A 21,265-nucleotide genomic window follows, 5' to 3' on the forward strand; every position below is an offset into this window, starting at 1 on the left:
AAGATCCTTAAGAGGACAAAATGAAATAATACTTCAGAAGTTCTCTATAATATATAAAGCTCTATAATAGCACAAAGTTTTATTTTTGAGCCCTCTGAAGTGATGAAATTATCTCTATCTTCTATAGGTTGAGCCCAGAAAAAATATTGAGGAGGTTTTCTCTGTTCAGTATTCCCAGGCTTTCAGAATCAGGAAGGGAGAATCAGTAGATCTAAAAGTTCTTTTTAGATATATTTTCATTAATAACTTCAAATTCATCTTCTTTTGTTGTTGCTGCTGGCTTTCATAATTATGTCCTTTTTGTCATGTAATTGAAAGTCAGAATTCTAATCAGTTTGGGCTCATTTCTGGTCATTTACATCCCAAAACATTCCGAAATCACACTTCTTGCCCCAGCATTGCACGAGCTTGAGAACTACAATTATACACAGAAGTCAGAATGCACTCAGTCCATTGTGTATAAATGGTGAGGAGGGAGCCTTGCAGGGGAGCTCTTACATTCCAGAGCAAGACTATAATTAGCTGTAATGGTACCCAGAGTAACTTCACTGCTATAATTCTCAGCAGGAAAACAATTATATTGCTGCAGTATAACTAGCTAGATATGCTGTAAATACAAAACATTCTCTGGAAATATAGGCTCCATATTCTAAATACATCAAAAATTTTAGCAAAAAAACAACCTATCCTCCTTTGCTAATTAAAATTCAAGGCAAAATCACTTAATTCTTATCTCCCTCCCCTATTGAGCTATATATTTGCCTCTAGGACTAAGTTTGGAAAAAAGGATAGAAGAAAGAAAATATGTTATAATAGAAAGAGCACAGGTATTGAAATCAGAGAGACTTAATTCAGCTTTTGGGTCTGCTGTTTCTTACTATTAGTGTGACTTTCAAGGGGCATATCATCTCTATGAGCCTCAATTTCATCATCTGTAACTGATATTTACATGATACTTTAACATGTATAAAGCACTTTATAACTATTATCTCACTTGGATGATAGATTTAAATGGAATGGACTTTAGAGTCCAAACTCTAACTGATTCCAAGAGAAGCTGAATGACTTAAGTAAACTTGGGATGTCCTTTAACCCATTCGGTATCTATACCAATACCCACTAGTATCAATACTAGTAACTAGTATTGATATTAATACTAGAGGCCTATACCCCAAAATGATCAAAGAGGAAAAGTACTCATTTGCATAAAATAATTATAGCAACTCTTTGTACTGGCAAAGAATTGAGAAATAAAGAGTTTGGCCACGCCCATTAACTGGATAATGACCGAACAGATTGTGGCATGTTAATGCCATGGAACACTCTTGTGCCAAAAGGCATGGCAAAAGAGCCATATGGACTAATATAGTCAAATGAGTGGAACTAGGAAAATAATTAATAAAATGAAAATAGCATTGTCAAGACTAACAACTATGAAAGACTTAAGAACCCTTAACAGTGCAATGACCAACCACAATTCCAGAGGACTGATGATGAAACATGCTACCAAACTCCTGACAGAGAGGTGATAGACTCATGATGCAGAAGGTGATTCACATTTTTGTACATGGCCAAGGCAAGAGTTTGTTTTACTTGGCTTCGCATATTAGTTACAAAGGTTTAATTTTTCTTTCTTTCTTTTGCTTTTCCTTAGGGAGGTGGCTATAGGGAGGAATTAAATGAATGATTATTAATGAAAAAAGTAAAATAAAAGCTATATTAAAATATTCAATTACATGAATCAAACATGATCATAAAATATAAATGATTTGCTCAGGATCCCATAGATAATGGGACCTGAGGCTAGATTCAAATCCACCTCATCTTAATTTCAAATCCAGCTCTCTATCCACTTATACCACTCTCTCTCTCTCTCTCTCTCTCTCTCTCTCTCTCTCTCTCTCTCTCTCTCTCTTATTCTATTTTTTTCCATTTACATCTAAAGATAGTTTTCAACATTTTTTTAAAACACAATTTCTAGTTTCCATTTTTTCCCTCCCTCCTTCTCATCTCTCCTCCCCAAGAGAGCAAGCAAATGGATATAGGTTATACCTGTGCAATCAGGTAAACATATATCCACATTCATCATGTTGTGAAAAAAGAAACAGAACAAAAGGGAAAATCCACAAAAAATTTTTTTAAAAATTTTAAAAAGTGAAAATAATATGCTTTGATCTGCATTCAGACTCCAAAGTTCTTTCTCTAAATGTGGATAGTATTTTCCATAATGGGTCTTTTGGAATTGTCTTAGATAATTGTAGTGCTGAGAACATCTAAATAAATCACAGTTGATCATAGCACCATGTCGCTATTACTATGTACAACATTCTCCTGGTTCTACTCACTTTGCTCAGCATCAGTTCATGTCAGTCTTTCCAGGTTTTCCTGAAATGTCTGCTCATCATTTCTTATAGCATAAGAGTATTCCATTACATTCATATATCACAACTTGTTCAGCCATTCTCCAATTGATGGGCATCTTCTCAATTTCCTTTTCGTTGCCAGCACAAAAAGAGTTGCTATAAATATTTTTGTACATGTAGGTCCCTTTCCCTTTTTTATAATCTCTTTGGGATACAGACCCAGTAGTGGTATTGCTGGATCAAAGAATATGCATGGTTTGATAGCCCTTTTGGTATTATTCCAAATTGCTCTCTAGAATAGTTGGATCAGTTCACAACTCCACCAAAAATGCATTAGTGTTCCAATTTTCCCACATCTTCTCAAACATTTATCACTTTTCTGTCATATTAGCCAATCTGATAGGTGTGGGGTGGTACCTCAGAGTTGTTTTAATTTGCATTTCTCTAGTTAATAGTGATTTAGAACATTTTTTCATATAATTATAGACAGTTTTAATTTCTTCATCTGAAAACTGCCTGTTCATAACCTTTGATCACTTATCAGTTGGGGAATGACTTGTATTCTTATAAATTTGACTAAGTTCTCTATATATTTGAAATATGAGGCCTTTATCAGAGATACATACTGTAAAAGTTTTTCCCATCTTTCTGCCTTCTGTCTAATCTTGGTTGTATTGGTTTTGTTTTGGCAAAAACTTTTTAATTTGATGTAATCAAAATTATCCATTTTGTATTTCATAATATTCTATTATCTTTTGTTTGGGTATAAATTCTTCCCTTCTCCATAGATATGACAAGTAAACTATTCCTTGTTTTCCTATTTTGCTTACAATATGACCCAAAATGTCTAAATCATGTACCCATTTCCACCTTATCTTGGTATAGGTATGAGATGTTGGTCTATGCCTAGTTTCTGCCATACTATTTTCCAGTTTTCCTATAGTTTTTGTTAAATAGTGAGTTCTGTTCCCAGGAGCTGGAGTCTTTGGGTTCATCAAACAGTAAATTGCTATCATCACTTACTACTGTGCCTTACGTACCTAATCTATTCCACTGATCCATCACTCTACTTCTTAGCTGGTACCAAATAGTTTTGATGATTGCTGCTTTATCATGTAGTTTTAGATCTAATATGGACAGACCATCTTCCTTTGCATTAAAAAAAAATCCCTTCGATGTTCTTGACCTTTTATTCTTCCAGATGAATTTTGTTATTATTTTTTCTAGCTCTATAAAGTCATTTTTTGGTATTTTGTTGATATGGCATTGAATAAGTCTATTAGTTTAGATAGAATTGTCATTTTTATTATATTAGCTCAGCCTACCATGAGCAATTAATATTTTTTGAATTATTTAGCTCTGACTTTTTTTGCATGAAGATGTTTTGTATCACGTTAGTATGCAAATTTGCTTTCTTTTTCAATAAATAGTAAAATTATATATATAATATATATATCTCAAAGAATTGTTTTAAAATAAATTTCTTTATGATTTATTATCGGTAAATATTCTATTTATATGCCTATTTTATATATCTATATACCTGGGGTCACATAAAAATTTCTTGGGTGAAAAGGAGTTGTAAGTGGAACAAATTTAAGAAGCCCTGGTCTATAGTACATTTTAGCAAGATGTAGTTTCCTTCCTTGTCTCCTTTAATTAGATTTATTTTTGCTTTTGGTTTGTCTGAAATCAAGATTGTCACCTCTGCTTTTTTTTTACTTCAGTTGAAGCATAATATATTCTGCTCCAGACTTTTACCTTTACTCTGTGTGTCTCTCTGCTTCAGATGTGTTTCTTGTAAACAATATATTGTAGGATTCTGGTTTGTAATCTACTCTGTTATTCATTTTGTTTTTATAGGAGAATTCCTCCCGTTCATACTCACAGTTATGATTAGTAACTGTGTATTTCCCTCCATCTTATCTCCTCTTTTTATATTTTCTTTCTTCTTTCATCCTATCCCTCCTTAGCAGTATTTTGCTTCTGACCACCACCTCTCCCAATCTGCCCTCCCATCTCTCAGCCCCTCTTTTTTCCCCTTTACCTTCCTACTTCTTCTCTCCCTTCTGCTCTCTCTTTCTCTACCCAACTGAATGTGTATGCTGTTCCCTCTTTGAGCTAAATCCAATGAGAGTAAGGTTCAAACAATGCTCACCCCTTCCCTTCTTTCCCTCTACTGCAATAAGCCTTTCATGTCTCTTTATGTGATGTAATTTATACAATTCTGCCTTCCCTTTCCTCTTCTCTCAGTACAATTCTTTTTTTTCACCCCTTAATTACTTCTATTGTCATATCAAAGTCAAATTATACCCACATCCTCTGTCTAAGTATACTCCTTCTAACTGTCCTAATACAGTCAGAGTTCTTAAGAGTCTCAAGTATCATCTTCCCATGTAGATATGTAAACAATTTAACCTCGTTGAATACAATGTGGTTTTTGTTGTTGTTGTTCTTCCCTGTTTACCTTCTTATGCTTCTCTTGAGTCTTGTACTTGGAGACCAAATTTTCTGTTCAGCTCTGATCTTTTCATCTGGAAAGTTTGAAAGTTCCCAATTTCATTGAATATCAATTTTTCCCTCAAAAGATTATGTTCAGTTTTGCTGGGTAGTTTATTCTTAGTTGTAATACAAGCTCTTTTACCTTGCACAATATCATATTCTAAGCCCTCTGATTCATTAAAGTAGAAGCTGCTAAGTCCAGCATATTACTGACTGTGGCTCTATGATATTTAAACTGTTTCTTTTGGGATATTTGTAGTATTTTCTCCTTGACCTGATAGCTCTGGAATTTGGCTACAATATTCCTTGGAGTTTTCATTTTGAGATCTCTTTCAGGAAATGATCAGTGGATTCTTTCAATGGCTGTTTTACCCTCTGGTTCTAGGACCTCATGAGAGTTTTTCTTGATAATTTCTTGAAAGATGTTTTCCAGGCTTATTTTTTTGTTGTTGTTGCTATTTATGGCTTTCAGGTAGTCCAATTATTCTTAAATCATCTCTCCTGTACCTATTTTCCAGAGCTTATTTTTCCAATGAGTTATTTTATATTTTCTTCTATTTTTTTCATTCTTTTGATTTCGTTTGACTGATTCTTAATATCTCATGGAGTCATTAGCTTACACTTTCCTAATTCTAATTTTTAAGGGATTATTATCTTCAGTTAATTTTTGTACCTCCTTTTCTATTTGGCCAATTCTACCTTTTTTCTTTTTTTTTTGAGGGGTAAAGCAGGGCAATTGGGATTAAGTGACTTACCCAAGGTCACACAGCTAGTAAGTGTGTCAAGTGTCTGAGGCAGGATTTGAACTCAGGTCCTCCTGACTCCAGGGCAGGTGCTCTACTCACTGTGCTACCTAGCTGCCCCTCTAATTCTACTTTTTAAGGAATTATTTTCTTCAGTGATGTTTTTCCCATTTGGTTAATTCTATTTTTTTAAGGAGTTGTTTTCTTCGGTCAGTTTTTGTGCTTCCTTTTCCAAGCTGTTGACTCTTTTTTCATGATTCTCTTGCATAACTCTTATTGCTTTCTCCAATTTTCTTCTACTTCTCTTACTTGATTTTTAAAATATTTTCTGAGCTATTTTGAGAGGACTTTTTTGGCTTGAGACCAATTCATATTACTCTTCGAGGCTTCACATAAACATTGTTGTCCTCTTCTAAGTTTGTTTTCATATTCCCTGTTGCTATAGCAGCTTTCCATGGTCAGGGCTCTGTTTTGCTTTCTGCTCATTTTAAAAAATTGAGCCCTGCTCCTGAGGTACAGGGGACACTGTTCCAAACTTCTTGCATTGGGGGCCAGAATCCTGGTCACTGGCTCTCTGCACTAGGGTGTCCAGGGCTGGCAGCTTGCCCACTGAACTAGAGTGGCATGGCCTACTCGTTCCTGTTCTGCCCTGGGTTCTGGGACTGGTAGTTCCCCTGCTGTAGTGGACCTGGAGGCTTCACAGGTACCTTGCTGTGCCACTGTACTGCTGAGACAAAACTTTGGGGCCTCAGTTACTGAGCTATGCTGTGTCTAAGAGCCTCCTGCTGGCTTGCCCAGACACCACATGCACTGGGCTGCATTCCCTTTTTACCCAAGCGAGATAGACCTTTCCTGAAGCCCTTCTAATATATCTTGGTCTGGAAAATTATTTCATTTGTCTTTTTGTGGATTCTCTCACTCTAGAATTCTTTTATAGACTTGATTTAATGTTGTTTCTGAGGGAAACTGGGGAGAGGTCCGGCAACTTCCTGGCTTCTCTCCACCATCTTGGCTCCACCTGACGCTGTTTCCCTTAATCTTTACAGTAAGCCTATGAAGTAGTTACTGTTATTATCAACATTTTTTATAGATGAGGTAACTGTGATTAAGAAAAGTTAAATGATTTTCTCTGGGTCACATAGCTAGTATCTCTCATCTGCAATATGACAGAATTGAACTGAATTATCCCTAAGGCTCTCTCCTTTCACAAAAGGAGAAGAGAGAGAATAAGCATTTATTAAGCACCTATTATTTACCAGGCACTGTGCTTTACAAATATTATCTTTTTAAATCTTCCTAACAACCCTGTGAGTTAAGTACTACTCTTATGTACATGTTACCATTGAAGAAACTGAGGCAAAAAAAAGTTAAATGATTTCCCTATAGTCACACAGTTAGGCAGTGTTTGAGGCTGGATTTGAATTTAGATTTTTCTGACTCCAGGCCCAGTGCTCTATCCACTGCTCTACCTAACAGCATAAAAATCAATCAATAATAAATAAGCATTTATTAAGTACCTATGCCAGATATTCTGCTAGGCTCTGAGGATGCAAGTACAAATGAAGCATACATAGAATTAATGTCATTTTACTTTAGTAAATTGTTAGGGAGGCAGCATGGTATGGAAAGAACATTAGGCTTAGAGTCAGGTCCTGGGTTCTAGTTCCAGCTCCATTACTATGTCAATTCGGGCAAGGCAGGTCCCCTCTCTGGACTTCAGTTTCTCCATTTTTTAAATGAGGTGTAGGCTAATTGATTTTACAGACCTACCTTTAAAATTCATAATGATTATTTAAATTAATATTAATACTAGATAATAAAACAAAATGTAATTTAGGATGAATAAAGTGAAGGAAAAGATTAAATGCGTGTCTCTCCTTTCCCCTCTCGTCAACTGGAAGGCCTCGCTTGGCGCCAGCCAATTTTAATGTCCAGAGATAGGGAGATGTTTGTGAGAGCTACCTCAAGGCAATTTCTGCAGAATTTGTTTTCCCCAAATAATCACACAGATCTGTTTAAAAACATCCAAATCCTTAGATTTAGTGAAGGTTAATCAGAGCCTTGGAAACTATAACATAGCTTTCTTTTACTCTGACCTATGTTACTCCTCTATAATACCAAAATCACAGTTTTTCAAAAGCACCATTATGCCCATCCTGTTCTACAAGGACCTTGCATTAGAACACACACACACACACACACACACACACACACACACACACTTGTTTACAGAAGGGGTTGGGGGATAAGGGAGAACAAAACTACTGAGATTCAGACACTTCAGAGGTTATCCCACACTGGAGTGCTGGCTCACTTCAGTTCCCATAAAGACAATTTGAAGCAGTCATTGACATTGATTCAGGGTTCAATCCATAGTGCTTTATTCAGAGAAAATATCTCATTGAAGATTTTCATGAATGAGACCCTGAAATGGGTATTATATAAGTTTTGTGCTTAAGAGGACCAGGGCTCTGGGCCTACCACTTCCTATGCCAAGATGTCAGTTACCTTCAATGTCCACACAGGCAAGAACAAGGAGCCTTATTTCAAAGAAATCTCAATTGTAAATGCATGTCCTTGGCTCCATAATCAAAGTAGAAAGCCTTTGTGGCTTTGTCTGGCTGTCCATTCTTTTCCTCATTTTGACTTAAGCAAATATGCAATGAGTAGGGTTTTCCCTGCAGTTTTTTTTTAAATCCAAGATTTCCTCAGTGTGGGCATTGAGGCAGATGCAACAACATCTCACCTTTGATTTTCCAAAAAGATCTTTTAGTGTATCTAACCAGAGTCCAGACTGGTTCTTTTTCTTCATCATACCAATAATCCCTTGGTGTCTGCCTATTGTCTTTATTTTTTCCTCCTTTTTAATATTTATTTTATCTTTCTTCTACTGCCCCTCCTAATTGAACACTTAAAACAATACATATGTCTCTGTTTCTACATTATACATGAATGAAACCCTAAGAATAAATGTGCAGAGCCCAGAAAAGTGATTTCCCACATTGTCCATATCTAAAAATAGCTTTCTCATTCTGGATTTCTAAGTCTATCATCTCTCTGGCAGCAGGTGGGCAGCATCTTTTATCCTCATTCTTCTGGAATTTTGGTTTATCACTGCATTAATCAGAATTCTAAAGACCTGAAAAAGTGGTTTTCCTCTATTCTTGTTAGTGTTGTATAAAGTGTTCTCCCATTTCTGTTCACTTTACTCTGTGCATCAGTTCATAGATCATAGTTTCCTCTGAAACTCTCTATTTTGTCATTTTTTTGTGGCACAACATTCAATTACATTGATATATCACTATTTGTTTTAGCCATTACCCAATAGATGGACATCCCCTTAATTTCAAGTGTCTGGCTCGTATAAAGAGAGTTGTTACAAATATCTTTGTAAACATGGGTATTTTTTAGGGTATAGACATGTTGGAACCAGCTCAAATCTGGCTCTGAGAACAAGTTTTTAAATTTTCAGTGTAAGCATTTATACCCCAGAGGCTGGCAAATAGTGTAAATCAAGCTTGATTTATTGTTTTGCTGATTGTTTAGCAGGGGTGGGAAACCTGTGGCCTCGAGGCCACATGTAGCCTTCTAGGTCCTCAAGTGTGACTCTTTGACAGAATCCAGGCTTCACAGAGAAAATCTCCTTAATAAAAGGATTTGTTCTGTAAAATTTAGACTCAGTCAAAAGGCTGCACTTGAAGACCTAGAAGGACACAGTTTCCCCACCCCTGGTTTAGGGCTAAGAAAATGATGGACCACATTGTTGACATTCCAGATTAAACTTAAGATTTTTTTCAGAGAGCTAATTGTTAATCATTCACCAGCATGCTCTTGGGTATAGCCCTAGTAGGAGTATAGCTACGTTAACATCTGTGTACAGTTTATAACTTTTTGGGCATAGTGTCAAATTGCTTTCCAGAATGACTGGACCAATTAGTAGCTCTATCAATAGCAAAGGCTTTCCCATAGCCACTCCAAAATTTGTCATTTTCCATTTTGTTGTTTTTGTGGTATCTTTCATTCTTATTACATAATTTATCCACCTTTTTCAACCCTCCGTGTTGGCAGTTGCTAATGCCTTTATAATGCTATTTAGGGATGTCTACCCACTATACATATTGGCACTGCCCTTTATTTGAATTTTCAGTCTTCTGAGATCTTGGAGTTCCGTGATTCACAGTCATATAACATCATCAGGATAATACTGGGGTTAAAGAGATGAGTTTTTCTTTAATGAATTTACCTTCTAGGCCTGGACCTAATTAAAGATTATTGAGCCTGATTTTCTCACTTTTGATAGATGTATGAGCTTAGATCCTTAGGATGTTGTATGAAACAAAGCATGGTAATAGATGTGTATTGTTATCATCCCTGCACACCAATCCCACACATTTGTACTTTTACTCTGAAATCAAGCAAACAGTATATATTCATTGTGTGCATACTATGTGTCCAGCAATTGGAGAGAATAAGTTTCTTAAATAGTTTTAAAAATTGAAAATAATCTATACTTGTCAGTTGTAGAGTTGAAAGAGTACTAACTCTGGAATCAGAAGAAATGTATTCAAGTCCAGTTTCTGATGTTTATTACTAATGCGAATTTAGGCAAGTCATTTAGTCTTCCCAGGTCAATTTACACATGTATAAAATAAGGAAGTGTTGGATAAAACAGTCCCTGAGCCCCTCCCAGCCCTAGATTTATAATTACATGATATTGTTTAAAGACATAATTGCCAAAAAGAAGAAATAATTGCTAAATTATTTTATTTTAATGTTTATTGATGCCTTTGGTTTTTACATCATAGTTATTTCTGGATATGTTCTCCATCCCTCTACACCCATCACACAGTAAACCTTCCTTTTTAATAAGGAAAGATAGCCAAAACAAAAAGTGACCACATCTGAAAGAGCATACAACATTCCACACCCAGAGTCCCACACCTACCCAAGGAAAGAAGGGCATTTTCCTTCTTTTCTGAGTCAGAGTTGAGCCTTATAATACTCAGTGTTTGTCTTTTTATTTTTTTTTGTAGGGGGAGAGCAGGGCAATTGGGGCTAAGTGACTTGCCTAAGGTCACACAGCTAGTAAGTGTGTCAAGTGTCTGAGACAAGATTTGAATTCAGGTCCTCCTGACTCCAGGGCTGGTGCTCTACTCACTGTGCCACCTAGCTGCCCCAATGTTTGGCTTTTTAAAAGAAAAAAAGTTCTTTTGTTTACATCATTGTAATCCTGTAAATTGTTATACTCTTTGTATTTACTTCATTCTGTACCAGTTCATAAGTCTTTCCCAAGTTTCTCTCTAATTCTCATATTTATCATTTTCTATGATGCAATAATATTCATTACATTCATCACCAAAATTTGTTCAATCATTTCCCAATCAATGGGCAGCCACTTTGTTTTCTGTCTTTAGCTACCACAAAAGGAGCAGTTATAAAATATATCTTGGTATATATGGGAACTCTTTCTGTCTTTCTTATCCTTTCAAGTTATGCCCAGCAGTACAATGTCTGGGACAAAGGTCATCAACAATTCTAACATTCATCTTATTTATTTCCAAATAACTTTCCAGAGTGTTTAGACAAATTTCCAGCTCCAATAACACAGTCTTTATTTTCATTCTGTATTTTCTCATTTTTTATCAATCCACAGCATTTGAAGTAAAATCTCAGAGTTGTTTTGATTTCCATTTTTATTGATGTTGATTATTTGGAACAATCTTTCATATGGTTGGTAATAGCTTGCAATTCTTTAGATAACTGGTTTTTTGAGAAGCTCTTAAAGCATTTTTTAAAAAAAATATTTATTTTTCAACATTCACTCATAAAATTTTGAGCTCCAAATTTTTGTCTCCCTACCTCCCTTTCCCTTCCCCTCCCCTCCCTTCTCCCCAATATGGCAAACAATGTGATATAGTCTATGCACATACAATCATCTTAAACATATTAACACATTAGTCATGTTGTGAAAGAAAAATCAGAACAAAAGAGAAAACCCACTAGCAAGGAAAAAAATAACAGCAAAAGAGAAAATAGTATGCTTCAATCTGCATTCAAACTCATAGTTCTTTCTCTGCATGTAGATTGCATTTTCCATCATGAATTGTTTGGAATTGTCTTAGATCATTGTAATGCTGAAAAGAGCTGAGTTCAAAGTTGGTCATCATACAATGTTGCTGTTACTGTGTACCATGTTCTCCTGGTTCTGCTTACTTCACTCAGAATCAGTTCATATGAGTCTTTCCAGGTTTTTTCTGAAATCCTCCTGTTCATCATTTCTTATGGACCAATAGTATTCTATTACATTCATATACCACAACTCAGTCAGTTATTCCCTGATTGATGGGAATCCCCTCAATTTCCAATTCTTTGTCACCATAAAAAAGCTACTATGAATATTTATGTACGTGTAGGTCCTTTTTCCTTTTTGGGAGACAGACCTAGAAGTGGTATTGTTGGGTCAAAGGATATGCACAGTTTTACAGCCCTTTGAACATAGTTCCAAATTGCTCTCCAGGATGGTTGGATCAATTTACAACTCCACCAACAAAGTATTGGTATTCCACTTTTCCCACATCTCCAACATTTATCATTTTCCTGTTTTGTCATATTAGCCAGTCTGATAGGTGTGATATGGTGCCCTCAGAGTTGGTTTAATCTGTATTTCTCTAATCAATAGTGATTTGGAGCATTTTTCATATGACTATAGATAGCTTATATTTCTTCATCTGAAAGCCATCTGTCCATATCCTTTAACCTTTTTTGATAACTGTCCATACTTTTTTTCTAGTTGCAAAGAACTGGAAACAAAGCAAATATGCATCAATTGGAAATGCATAAAATATAATGGCTGAACAAATTGTGGCACATGAATGTAATGAAATTTTCCTCCATTATAAAAAATACAGATGAGCATGAGGAGTCATATACGAACTAATGCAAAATTAAGTAAGGAGAAACAGGAAAACAATATACACAACAGGAATGGAAAGAAGAAAAAATGAAATTATTTTGATTGCAATGGCCCTATCCAAAAAATGAATTATGATAATATACCTCATTCCCCTTTTGCGCAGAGAGTGTACAATACTGAATATACTGTCATATTTGATTGATGTGTTGGTTAGTTTTGCTGAACCCCTTCCTTCCTCCCTTCCTCCCTCCCTTCCTCCCTTCTTTCCATTCTTTTTTATATTCTTTATTATCAGGGACAACTCTCCAGGTCAAAGAAAGGGTGAAATTATATTGAGAAATGAATATGTGAAAAAATAGACATAGCCAAATTCTGAAAATAGAATCTTTTTATTATAACTTGGTAAATATATATTGGGTCTATTCGTTTTAAAATGGTCAACCAAAACTTGGCCATGCCAAAGACTTTGTCATATTGATTGAGATCCTCTTAGACAGACCTATACTTTCCTATTGTTTCAAATACCACTAGTCAATTAAATCTAATCATTTTAATTAGCATTTACTGTAATCAAAATCTTCACTCAAGTACTCTTCTGATGCCTCATAATGGCCAGTCATTGACCCTGGAGGCTCAAAACCTAGAGAGCTCTGCACAGTCCTGCCAAATTGGAAAGAACTCTAGCACTGCCTGTTGATGTCCTCTCTCTCTCTCTCTCTCTCTCTCTCTCTCTCTCTCTCTCAATCTGTATGTGTGCCTGTGTGTGTGTGTGTGTGTGTGTGTGTGTGTGTGTGTGAATGTTGTCCAAAGACCAACTGAATTAAGTCTAAAAGGGGCTCATGACCAAAAAACAGGTGGCCAGATGACAGATATTTTTGGCCATAGGAGCTCATGAAAACGATCTGTTAAGGCATGGAGGTGTTGGAATTTGCATGAGTGCAGATAGTACTTACTTCAACAAAGTTGCAGATCTTTTGAATCATTAAACTGTTTTGAAATCACTATATATATGCTGAGAATACAAAAAGAAAGCAGTACATTACCCCTTTCCTCAAATGGCTTACCCATTTATAAAGAGGATAGCATATGTATTTTAAATAATTATGATACAAAGCAGAATGTAATAAAGTGGGAGAAATGACATAAAGAAGCTTGGAAAAGGAGAAATCACTTTAAGCTTAGGGAATTAGGGGAGGCTTCATGGAGGAGGGTGCAACTGAATTGAAGAATCTGAAGCGACTTTTCCTTTCCCCTTCTTATACTACTAGATAATAGAAAATTCCAAAATCTAGAAACATAGATTCTTCAAATTAGAAAACATTTTAGAGGTCATTTATTTTGATATCTATATTTTATAGAAGAGGAAATCAAAGATAGGTTTTTTTAAAAATTTTATTTATTTTATTCTGAACTTAAGAAGTAATACAAGTATTTCTATAACATAGTGGAATAGAATAAAAAAAGATTGCTTGTGAAACTGCAAGTCCATTATATACAACTTGCTATTCCTTTAAAATATATAATAAAATTATCATGTAAACTTCTTTTTTTCCCTTTTTTCTTCCCTCCCCCCATCCTAGAGATGGCTACCATTAGACACAAATATGTGTGTGTACATATGTACACATATGTAAAATCATTCTGTATATACTTCTATTTATCAGTTCTTTCTCTGATGCAGATAGCATCTTTCTTCATAGGTCCTCTGAAATTAATTTGGGTATTAGTTAAAATTACTTAGTTGCTCAAAGTTGTTCTTAAAACAATATTGCTATTACTATACACAACCTTCTCTTGGTTCTGCTCATTTCACTTTTCATTATTTCATGTAAGTCTATCTATGTTTTTCTTAAAATCATTGAACTCATTGTTTCTTATAGCCCAGTAGTATTCCATCACCATCACATACCACAACTTCTTTAGATGTTCTCCAATTAACAGACATCCTTACAACTTCTATTTATTTGCCACCACAAAAAGAGCTGTTATAAACATTTTAGAAAATATAGTTTCTTTTCCTTTTGCCTCAATCATCTCTGGAAACAGATCTAGTAGTGGTATTGCTGTTTAAGGCAGTTTAATAACTCTTTGGGCATAAATATGGATTGTTCTCCAAAATCATTGGATCAATTCACAGTTCCACCAACAGTGAATCAGTATCCCAATTTTTCTATATCCCCTCCAACAATTGTCACTTTCCCCATCACTCATTTTAGCCAATTGAATAGGTGTAAAATGATGTCTCAAGATTGTTTCAACTGGCATTTCTCTAATCAATAGCATAATGTTGGGCATATCATAAGCATCTAACAAATGTTTCTTGATTCACTGATTGAATGACCTGATATTCATATTGTACAATGAATATATTTTTAGATGAGACAATTTCATCCACATTTTGAGAGGACCATTGACATGATCTGGACCTAAGCATTTTTTTAGAGATTTCCCTGAAAGTTTACTCTGGGATGGAGGCAATCAGCTAGAGCTAGAGAAAAAACTGACCTTTCTTGTTTTTGGGCAGCCCCCTGCCCCTCCCATCGCTTTGTAGTAAATTTAGGCCATTGGAACTATAAGGAGTATAGAAAGCTACTTAATTTGATGCAACCTCCCCCCTGCTCCAGCTATGGGTCAAACTTAAAACCAATTATCTTGAGCTCATTTCTCAGTTTTCCAGTCCGCCCTTAGCTCATTTAAATTTCAATCTCAACTCAAAAATAAAGTTTCCATTGTGTTTCCAGGCATAAAATGCTGTACTTTCTTCTCTAAAATTACACAAATCCCAACTACAGATGTTGCCTTGTCTACTCAAAGACTAATAATAGCTCACATTTACATAGTATTTGCAAATTTCAATTCTTTCAAGCACTCAAAAAGCAGGTAGTTTACTTATTATTCTCTTTCTTACAAATGAGGAAACTGAGGTTTAGCTACAAAGCCAAGTCTATCAAAGTTAGTTATCATAGAATCAATATGTCTGTGATTGTGTATAATGTTCTCCTGGTTCTGCTCCTCTCACTCAGCATCAGATCATGCAGGTCTTTCCAGGTCACCATGAAGTCCGTATCTTCCCCATTTCCCACAGCACAACAGTATTCCATTACATTTATATACTACAGCCTGTTCAGCCACTCCCCAATTGATGGGAATCCCCCTGATTTCCAGCTCCTTGCCACCACAAAAGAGCGTGGGCATGTGCATATGTGTATTATGTATGTGCATAATTGTATATCTATGTGTATATAAATATGTCCATGCTGAATCATGGCCTTCTGGGAGAGGGAGGAAGAGGGAAAAAGAACAAAGTAAAAGTGCACAGCAGAGAACAAAAGAAAAGTTACAGGAAGCAAAGAAAACATGGAGAACTCTCAATACAAAATGAAGTATTTATTACCTAGACTTTCTTGAAATGGAAATTAATTGCTATGTATTTTGAATCCTCTCTTATGTTCTGATGTGCACAGGACATTTTTAAAAAAGTATAGCCAGATTAAAAAAAAAAGAATGAAACTACTAATCACTTAAAAATAAATCATAAAAGGAAAAGTTCCAGGAACATCACAGCCAAAATCTAGAACTCTCATATCAAAATAAAGATACTATAGGCACACAGAAAAACTTCATTCAAGTACTAAAGAACCAAAAATAGGATCACACAAGACCTGGCAGTTTTTCACAATGAATGAGAGGAAATCTTGGAATACAATACTACAAAAGGCAAAATATGTAGGCTTACACAATGCCTCTAAGGCTGAGTATCACACTATAGAGAAAATATGAAACATCGTTGATGAAAATATCAGAGCTTAGTAGTAATGTTAAAATTTAAATACAAGAGTGCAGAGAAGCCTAGAAAGTACATTTATTTGAGAAATTAGAAGGAGCTTTATGAAGATATAAGACTAACATCCTAATAGTGGGAGAAGAAACAAGTATCTTCACAATCTTGATCTTCAAAGTTTATTGAGGTAGTTACATATAAGAAATAGAGAACCTGACAAAGAGGTTGATCAGTGGAACCAATTGTGTACATTGCATAGAGAAGCAAATGAATACTAGAATAAAGTTTGACAAACCTAATTATGCTAGTTATTGGAATAAAAATCACTAAATGATAAAGACTGCCAGGAAAACTGGAAAGCAGTTTGGCAGAAATTAAGTATAGTCAAAATATCACATTGCTTACTGAGTTAGAAATCTGAATAGATGCACTACTAAGAAATTAAATATGGCATTGTAAGCAAATTAGAGAAGCAAGGAAATTATTCTTGAAGTCTGTGGATATGGGAAGAGTTCATGACCAATAAAAAGACTGATAACATCATGGAAAATAAAATCAGTCAATTTTGATTACATAAAATTTATATTTTTGAGCAAATTAAATGCTATTAAAATTAGAAGGGTAGCAAGTAACTGAAGAAAAAAGGCTTTGCACCAAGCATCTTTCTGATAAAGTCTCACATCTAAGACTTGTAAGAAGCTCATTCAAATTTGGAATACTAAGAGCCAATACATAAGTGATCAAAGGATATGATAAGACAATTTTCAAAGGAAGAAATCTAAACTTAGGAAAATATTATCCAAAATATTACTAATTAGAGAAATGCAAATTAAAGCAATTCTGAGGTTCTACTTTATACCTATAGTGAAAAAGCACTTTGAAAGACTTTAGAACTCTGATCAATGCAATAATAAGCCACAAGTCCAGAGAACTGAATATGGTGAATCATGACACTCATGACCTTCCAAAGAAATGATGAATTTAAAATTCAGGATGAGACATACATTTTTAGATATGGCCAACTTGGGAATTTCTTTTTCTAGACTATGTGCATTTATTATGAAGATTTTCTTTTTTTTTATTCTTCAGATGGAAAGGGGCTTGTGGTCAAGAGAGGAAATAAAGGCATATACAATTAATTGATTGCTCTTTAAAACTGAATGATGGTGGGCAGACTGGTTCTATAAGTCAGATGAAGGAAGGGAACGTAAAAAGAAAAAATACAGTGTAGAAAGAAAGATATATATTTTTTTGTTTCTCCTAATGAGGTTGTGAGAGGAAAAGAGTATATAAACATGGAGGAAGCTGTGAAGCAAGTGATCATTAACTAAACTGTATTCATCTGAAATGGGAAAAAGAGGATGAAACACACACACACACACACACACACACACACACACACACAATTTGGTATAGAAATACCTCAAACTCAACAGCAAATTAAGCAGGTATAGGGAGAGAGTGGCTAAAAGGGAGGATAATGCTGGAGAAGGAATATTCAAAAGCAAAATGTACTTCCCATTCCAGAAGGGAAGATTAAAATGGGGGAAAGAAAAGCAAACAACTAGAATCTAAGGGAATATTCATCAATTGCAGAATGGCTGAACAAATTGTGGCATATGAATGCCATGGGATATAATTGTGCAATCAGAGATAATGAAAGAGAAAAGTTCAGAAATTCTAAGTTAGTATGAATTGAGGCAAATTGAAGTTTGAAGAACCAGAAGAACAATTTATATAAGGACAAGAAAATTATAAAGAAAAAAAAAGCTTTGAAAGGCTTAAGAATTCTGATCAATGCAACACCCAACTTCAGTTCTAATTGTAAAATATTCTACCCATCTCCTTACAGAGAGGTGACAAATTCATGGTCCAGAAGGGGACATATATTTTTGCTGTACTATGCTTATTTATTACATTTTTTAAATTTTGGCTCTCTTGATTTTTAATTGGGGGATAGATTATGGAGAAGAGATTAGCAATAATTAAGTAAAAGAAAAAAGAGGTCTAGGGCAGAGCCAAGCTGGCAGCTGGAAAGCAGGGACTTGCTTAAGCTCTGCCCTAAATCCCTCCAAACACCTGTAAAAATTGGCTCTGAACAAATTCTAGAGCTGCAGAACCCACACAATAGCAGAGGGAAGCAGATGTCCAGCCCAGGATGGCCTGGCTGGTCACTGGGAAGGGTCTATGGCACAGTTTTGGGAGCAGAGCTCAGGCCAGCATTTGCCGGACCAGGACAGACCACCCCAGAGCAGGCGTCAGGGCCATGAATCATTGAGCTGTGGTAGTTACCAGACATCTCAAACCACAAATGCCACACCACAGAGAAGGTTAGTGGGTAAACTGCTAGATCAGGTTAGAGAATGGTCCTGCCACCAGCTCTGGGGGTGGCGGAGGTGGTGCAGCAGTGAAGCACCAGTGTCAGCTACTTCCAGAATACCTGGCTCACACAGTGGAAGGAATCAAGAAGCAGACCAGAATTGGAGTGCAGGGCATGCTATGCCTTCTTAAATCTGGGTCACAATCCTGGTTGCCAGTTCTTTGGGGAGGAGGAGCACTGCTGTGGCAGAGCTTGTGGTGAGAGTGGAATAGAAGTAGATCTGTAAACAGCAGTGCAGCCCCTAAAGCTTGGAATAAAGCACTCTCTACTCTCCCAGAAGTCATACCCTGACAAAAAGCTCAAAGCTCAAGTTGTTGGCTGGGACCATGAACAGGCAGCGAAAAAGGACACACGCTCAGACTCAGACTCTAGAATCTTTTTTTTTGGTGACAAAGAAGATCAAAGCATACAGCCAGAAGAAGTCAACAAAGTCAAAGAGCCTACATCAAAGGCTTCCAAGAAAAATATGAATTGGCCTCAGGCCATGGAAGAGCTCAAAAAGGATTTGGAAAGGAAAGTGAGAGAAGTAGAAGAAAAATTGGCAAGAGAAATGAGAGTGATGTGAGAAAACCATGAAAAACAAGTCAATGACTTTCTAAAGGAGACCCCAAAATACTGAAGAAACCAACACCTTAAAAACATATTAACCCAAATGTAAAAAGAGCTCCAAAAAGCCAATGAGGAGAAGAATGCCTTAAAAGGCACAATTAGCCAAATGGAAAAGGAGGTCCAAGAGACCACTGAAGAAAATACTAACTTAAAAATTAGATTGGAGCAAGTGGAAGCTAGTGACTTTATGAGAAATCAAGATATTATAAAACAGAACCAAAAGAATTAAAAATGTAAGATAATGTGAAATATCTCATTGGAAAAACCACTGACCAGGAGGATAGATAAAGGAGAGAGAATGTAAAAAAATTTGGACTACCTGAAGCCATGATTTAAAAAAAAGAGCCTAGACATCATCTTTCAAGAAATTATCAAGGAGAACTTCCCTGATATTCTGGAGCCAGAGGATAAAATAGAAATTGAAAGAATCCACCAATTGCCTCTTGAAAAAGATCCCAAAAAGAAAACTCCTAGGAATATTGTTGCCAAATTCCAGAGTTCCCAGGTCAAGGAGAAAATACTGCAAGCCAGAAAGAAACAATTTAAGTATTGTGGAAACCTAATCAGTATAACACAAGATCTAGCAACTTCTACATTAATGGATCAAAGGGCTTGGAATATGATATTCTGGAGGTCAAAGGAGCTAGGATTACAACCAAGAATCACCTACCCAGAAAAACTGGCAAAATATGGACTTTCAAGCTTTCTCAGTGAAAAGACCCGTGATGAATGGAAAATTTGACTTTAAAACAAAAGAATCAAGAGAAGCATGAAAAGGTAAACAAAAAACAGAAATCACAAGGGACTTAATAAAGTTGAACTGTTTTGTTTACATCCCTACATGGAAAGATGATGTGTGTAATTCATGAGACCTTTCCAGTATTAGGGTAGTTAAAAGGAATATCCCACAGGGTGAGTTGAATATGAAAGGATGATATCTAAAAAAATAAAATTAAGGGATGAGAGAGGAATATATTGAGAGAGGAAGAAAGGGAGAGAGAGAATGGGGTAAATTATCTCACATAAAAGTGGCAAGAAAAAGCAGTACTCTTGGAAGGGAAGAGGGGGCAATTGAGGGGGAATCAGTGAATCTTGCTCTCATGGTATGTGACCTGAAGAGGATATAACATACACACTCAATCAGGGATCTTACCCCACAGGAAAGTAGGGGGAAGGGGACAAAAAGGGGGGATGATAGAAGGGAGGGCAAATAGGGGGAGGAGGTAATCAAAAGCAAACCCTTTGGGAAAGGGACAGGGTCAAGGGAGAAAATTGAATAAAGGGGGACAGGAGAGGATGGAGGGAAACATAGTCTTTTACAACATGAGTATTGTGAAAGTGTTTTCCATAATGATACATGTGTGATCTATGTCCAATTGCTTGCCTTCTTAGAGAGGGTGCATGGGAAGGGATGAGGGGAAAGAATCTGGAACTCAAAGTTTTAAAATCTGATGCTCAAAAAAAGTTATTTTTGCATGCAAATGAGAAATAAGATATTCAGGGAATGGGACATAGAAATCTATCCTTCCCTACAAGAAAGTAAGGGGAAAGGGAATCAGGGTGGGGGGATAGTGGGTTGACAGAAGGGAGGGCTGATTGAGAAATGGGACAATCAAAATATATGCCATCTTGGAGTGGGGTGGAGGGTAGAAATGAGTAGAAAATTTGTAACTCAAAATCTTGTGGAAATCAAAGTTGAAAACTAAAATATTAAATAATAAAATAATTGTTAATAGAAAAAAAAAGAAATGATGAGCAGGCAGACTTTGGGCATACCTGGAAAGACTTATATGAACTGGTGCTGAGTGAAGTGAGCAGAACCAGGAAAACGTACCCAGTAACAGCCACGGTGTGCGAGCACTGATTTTGATAGAATTAGCCCCTCTCAGCAATGCAAGGACCTCATCTTTTCCAAAGGACTCATGATGGAAAATGCCATCCACATCCAGAGAAAGAACTATGGAGTCTGAATGC

This window comes from Trichosurus vulpecula, chromosome 3 (assembly GCF_011100635.1).
Source record: "Trichosurus vulpecula isolate mTriVul1 chromosome 3, mTriVul1.pri, whole genome shotgun sequence".
Classification (NCBI taxonomy): domain Eukaryota; kingdom Metazoa; phylum Chordata; class Mammalia; order Diprotodontia; family Phalangeridae; genus Trichosurus; species Trichosurus vulpecula.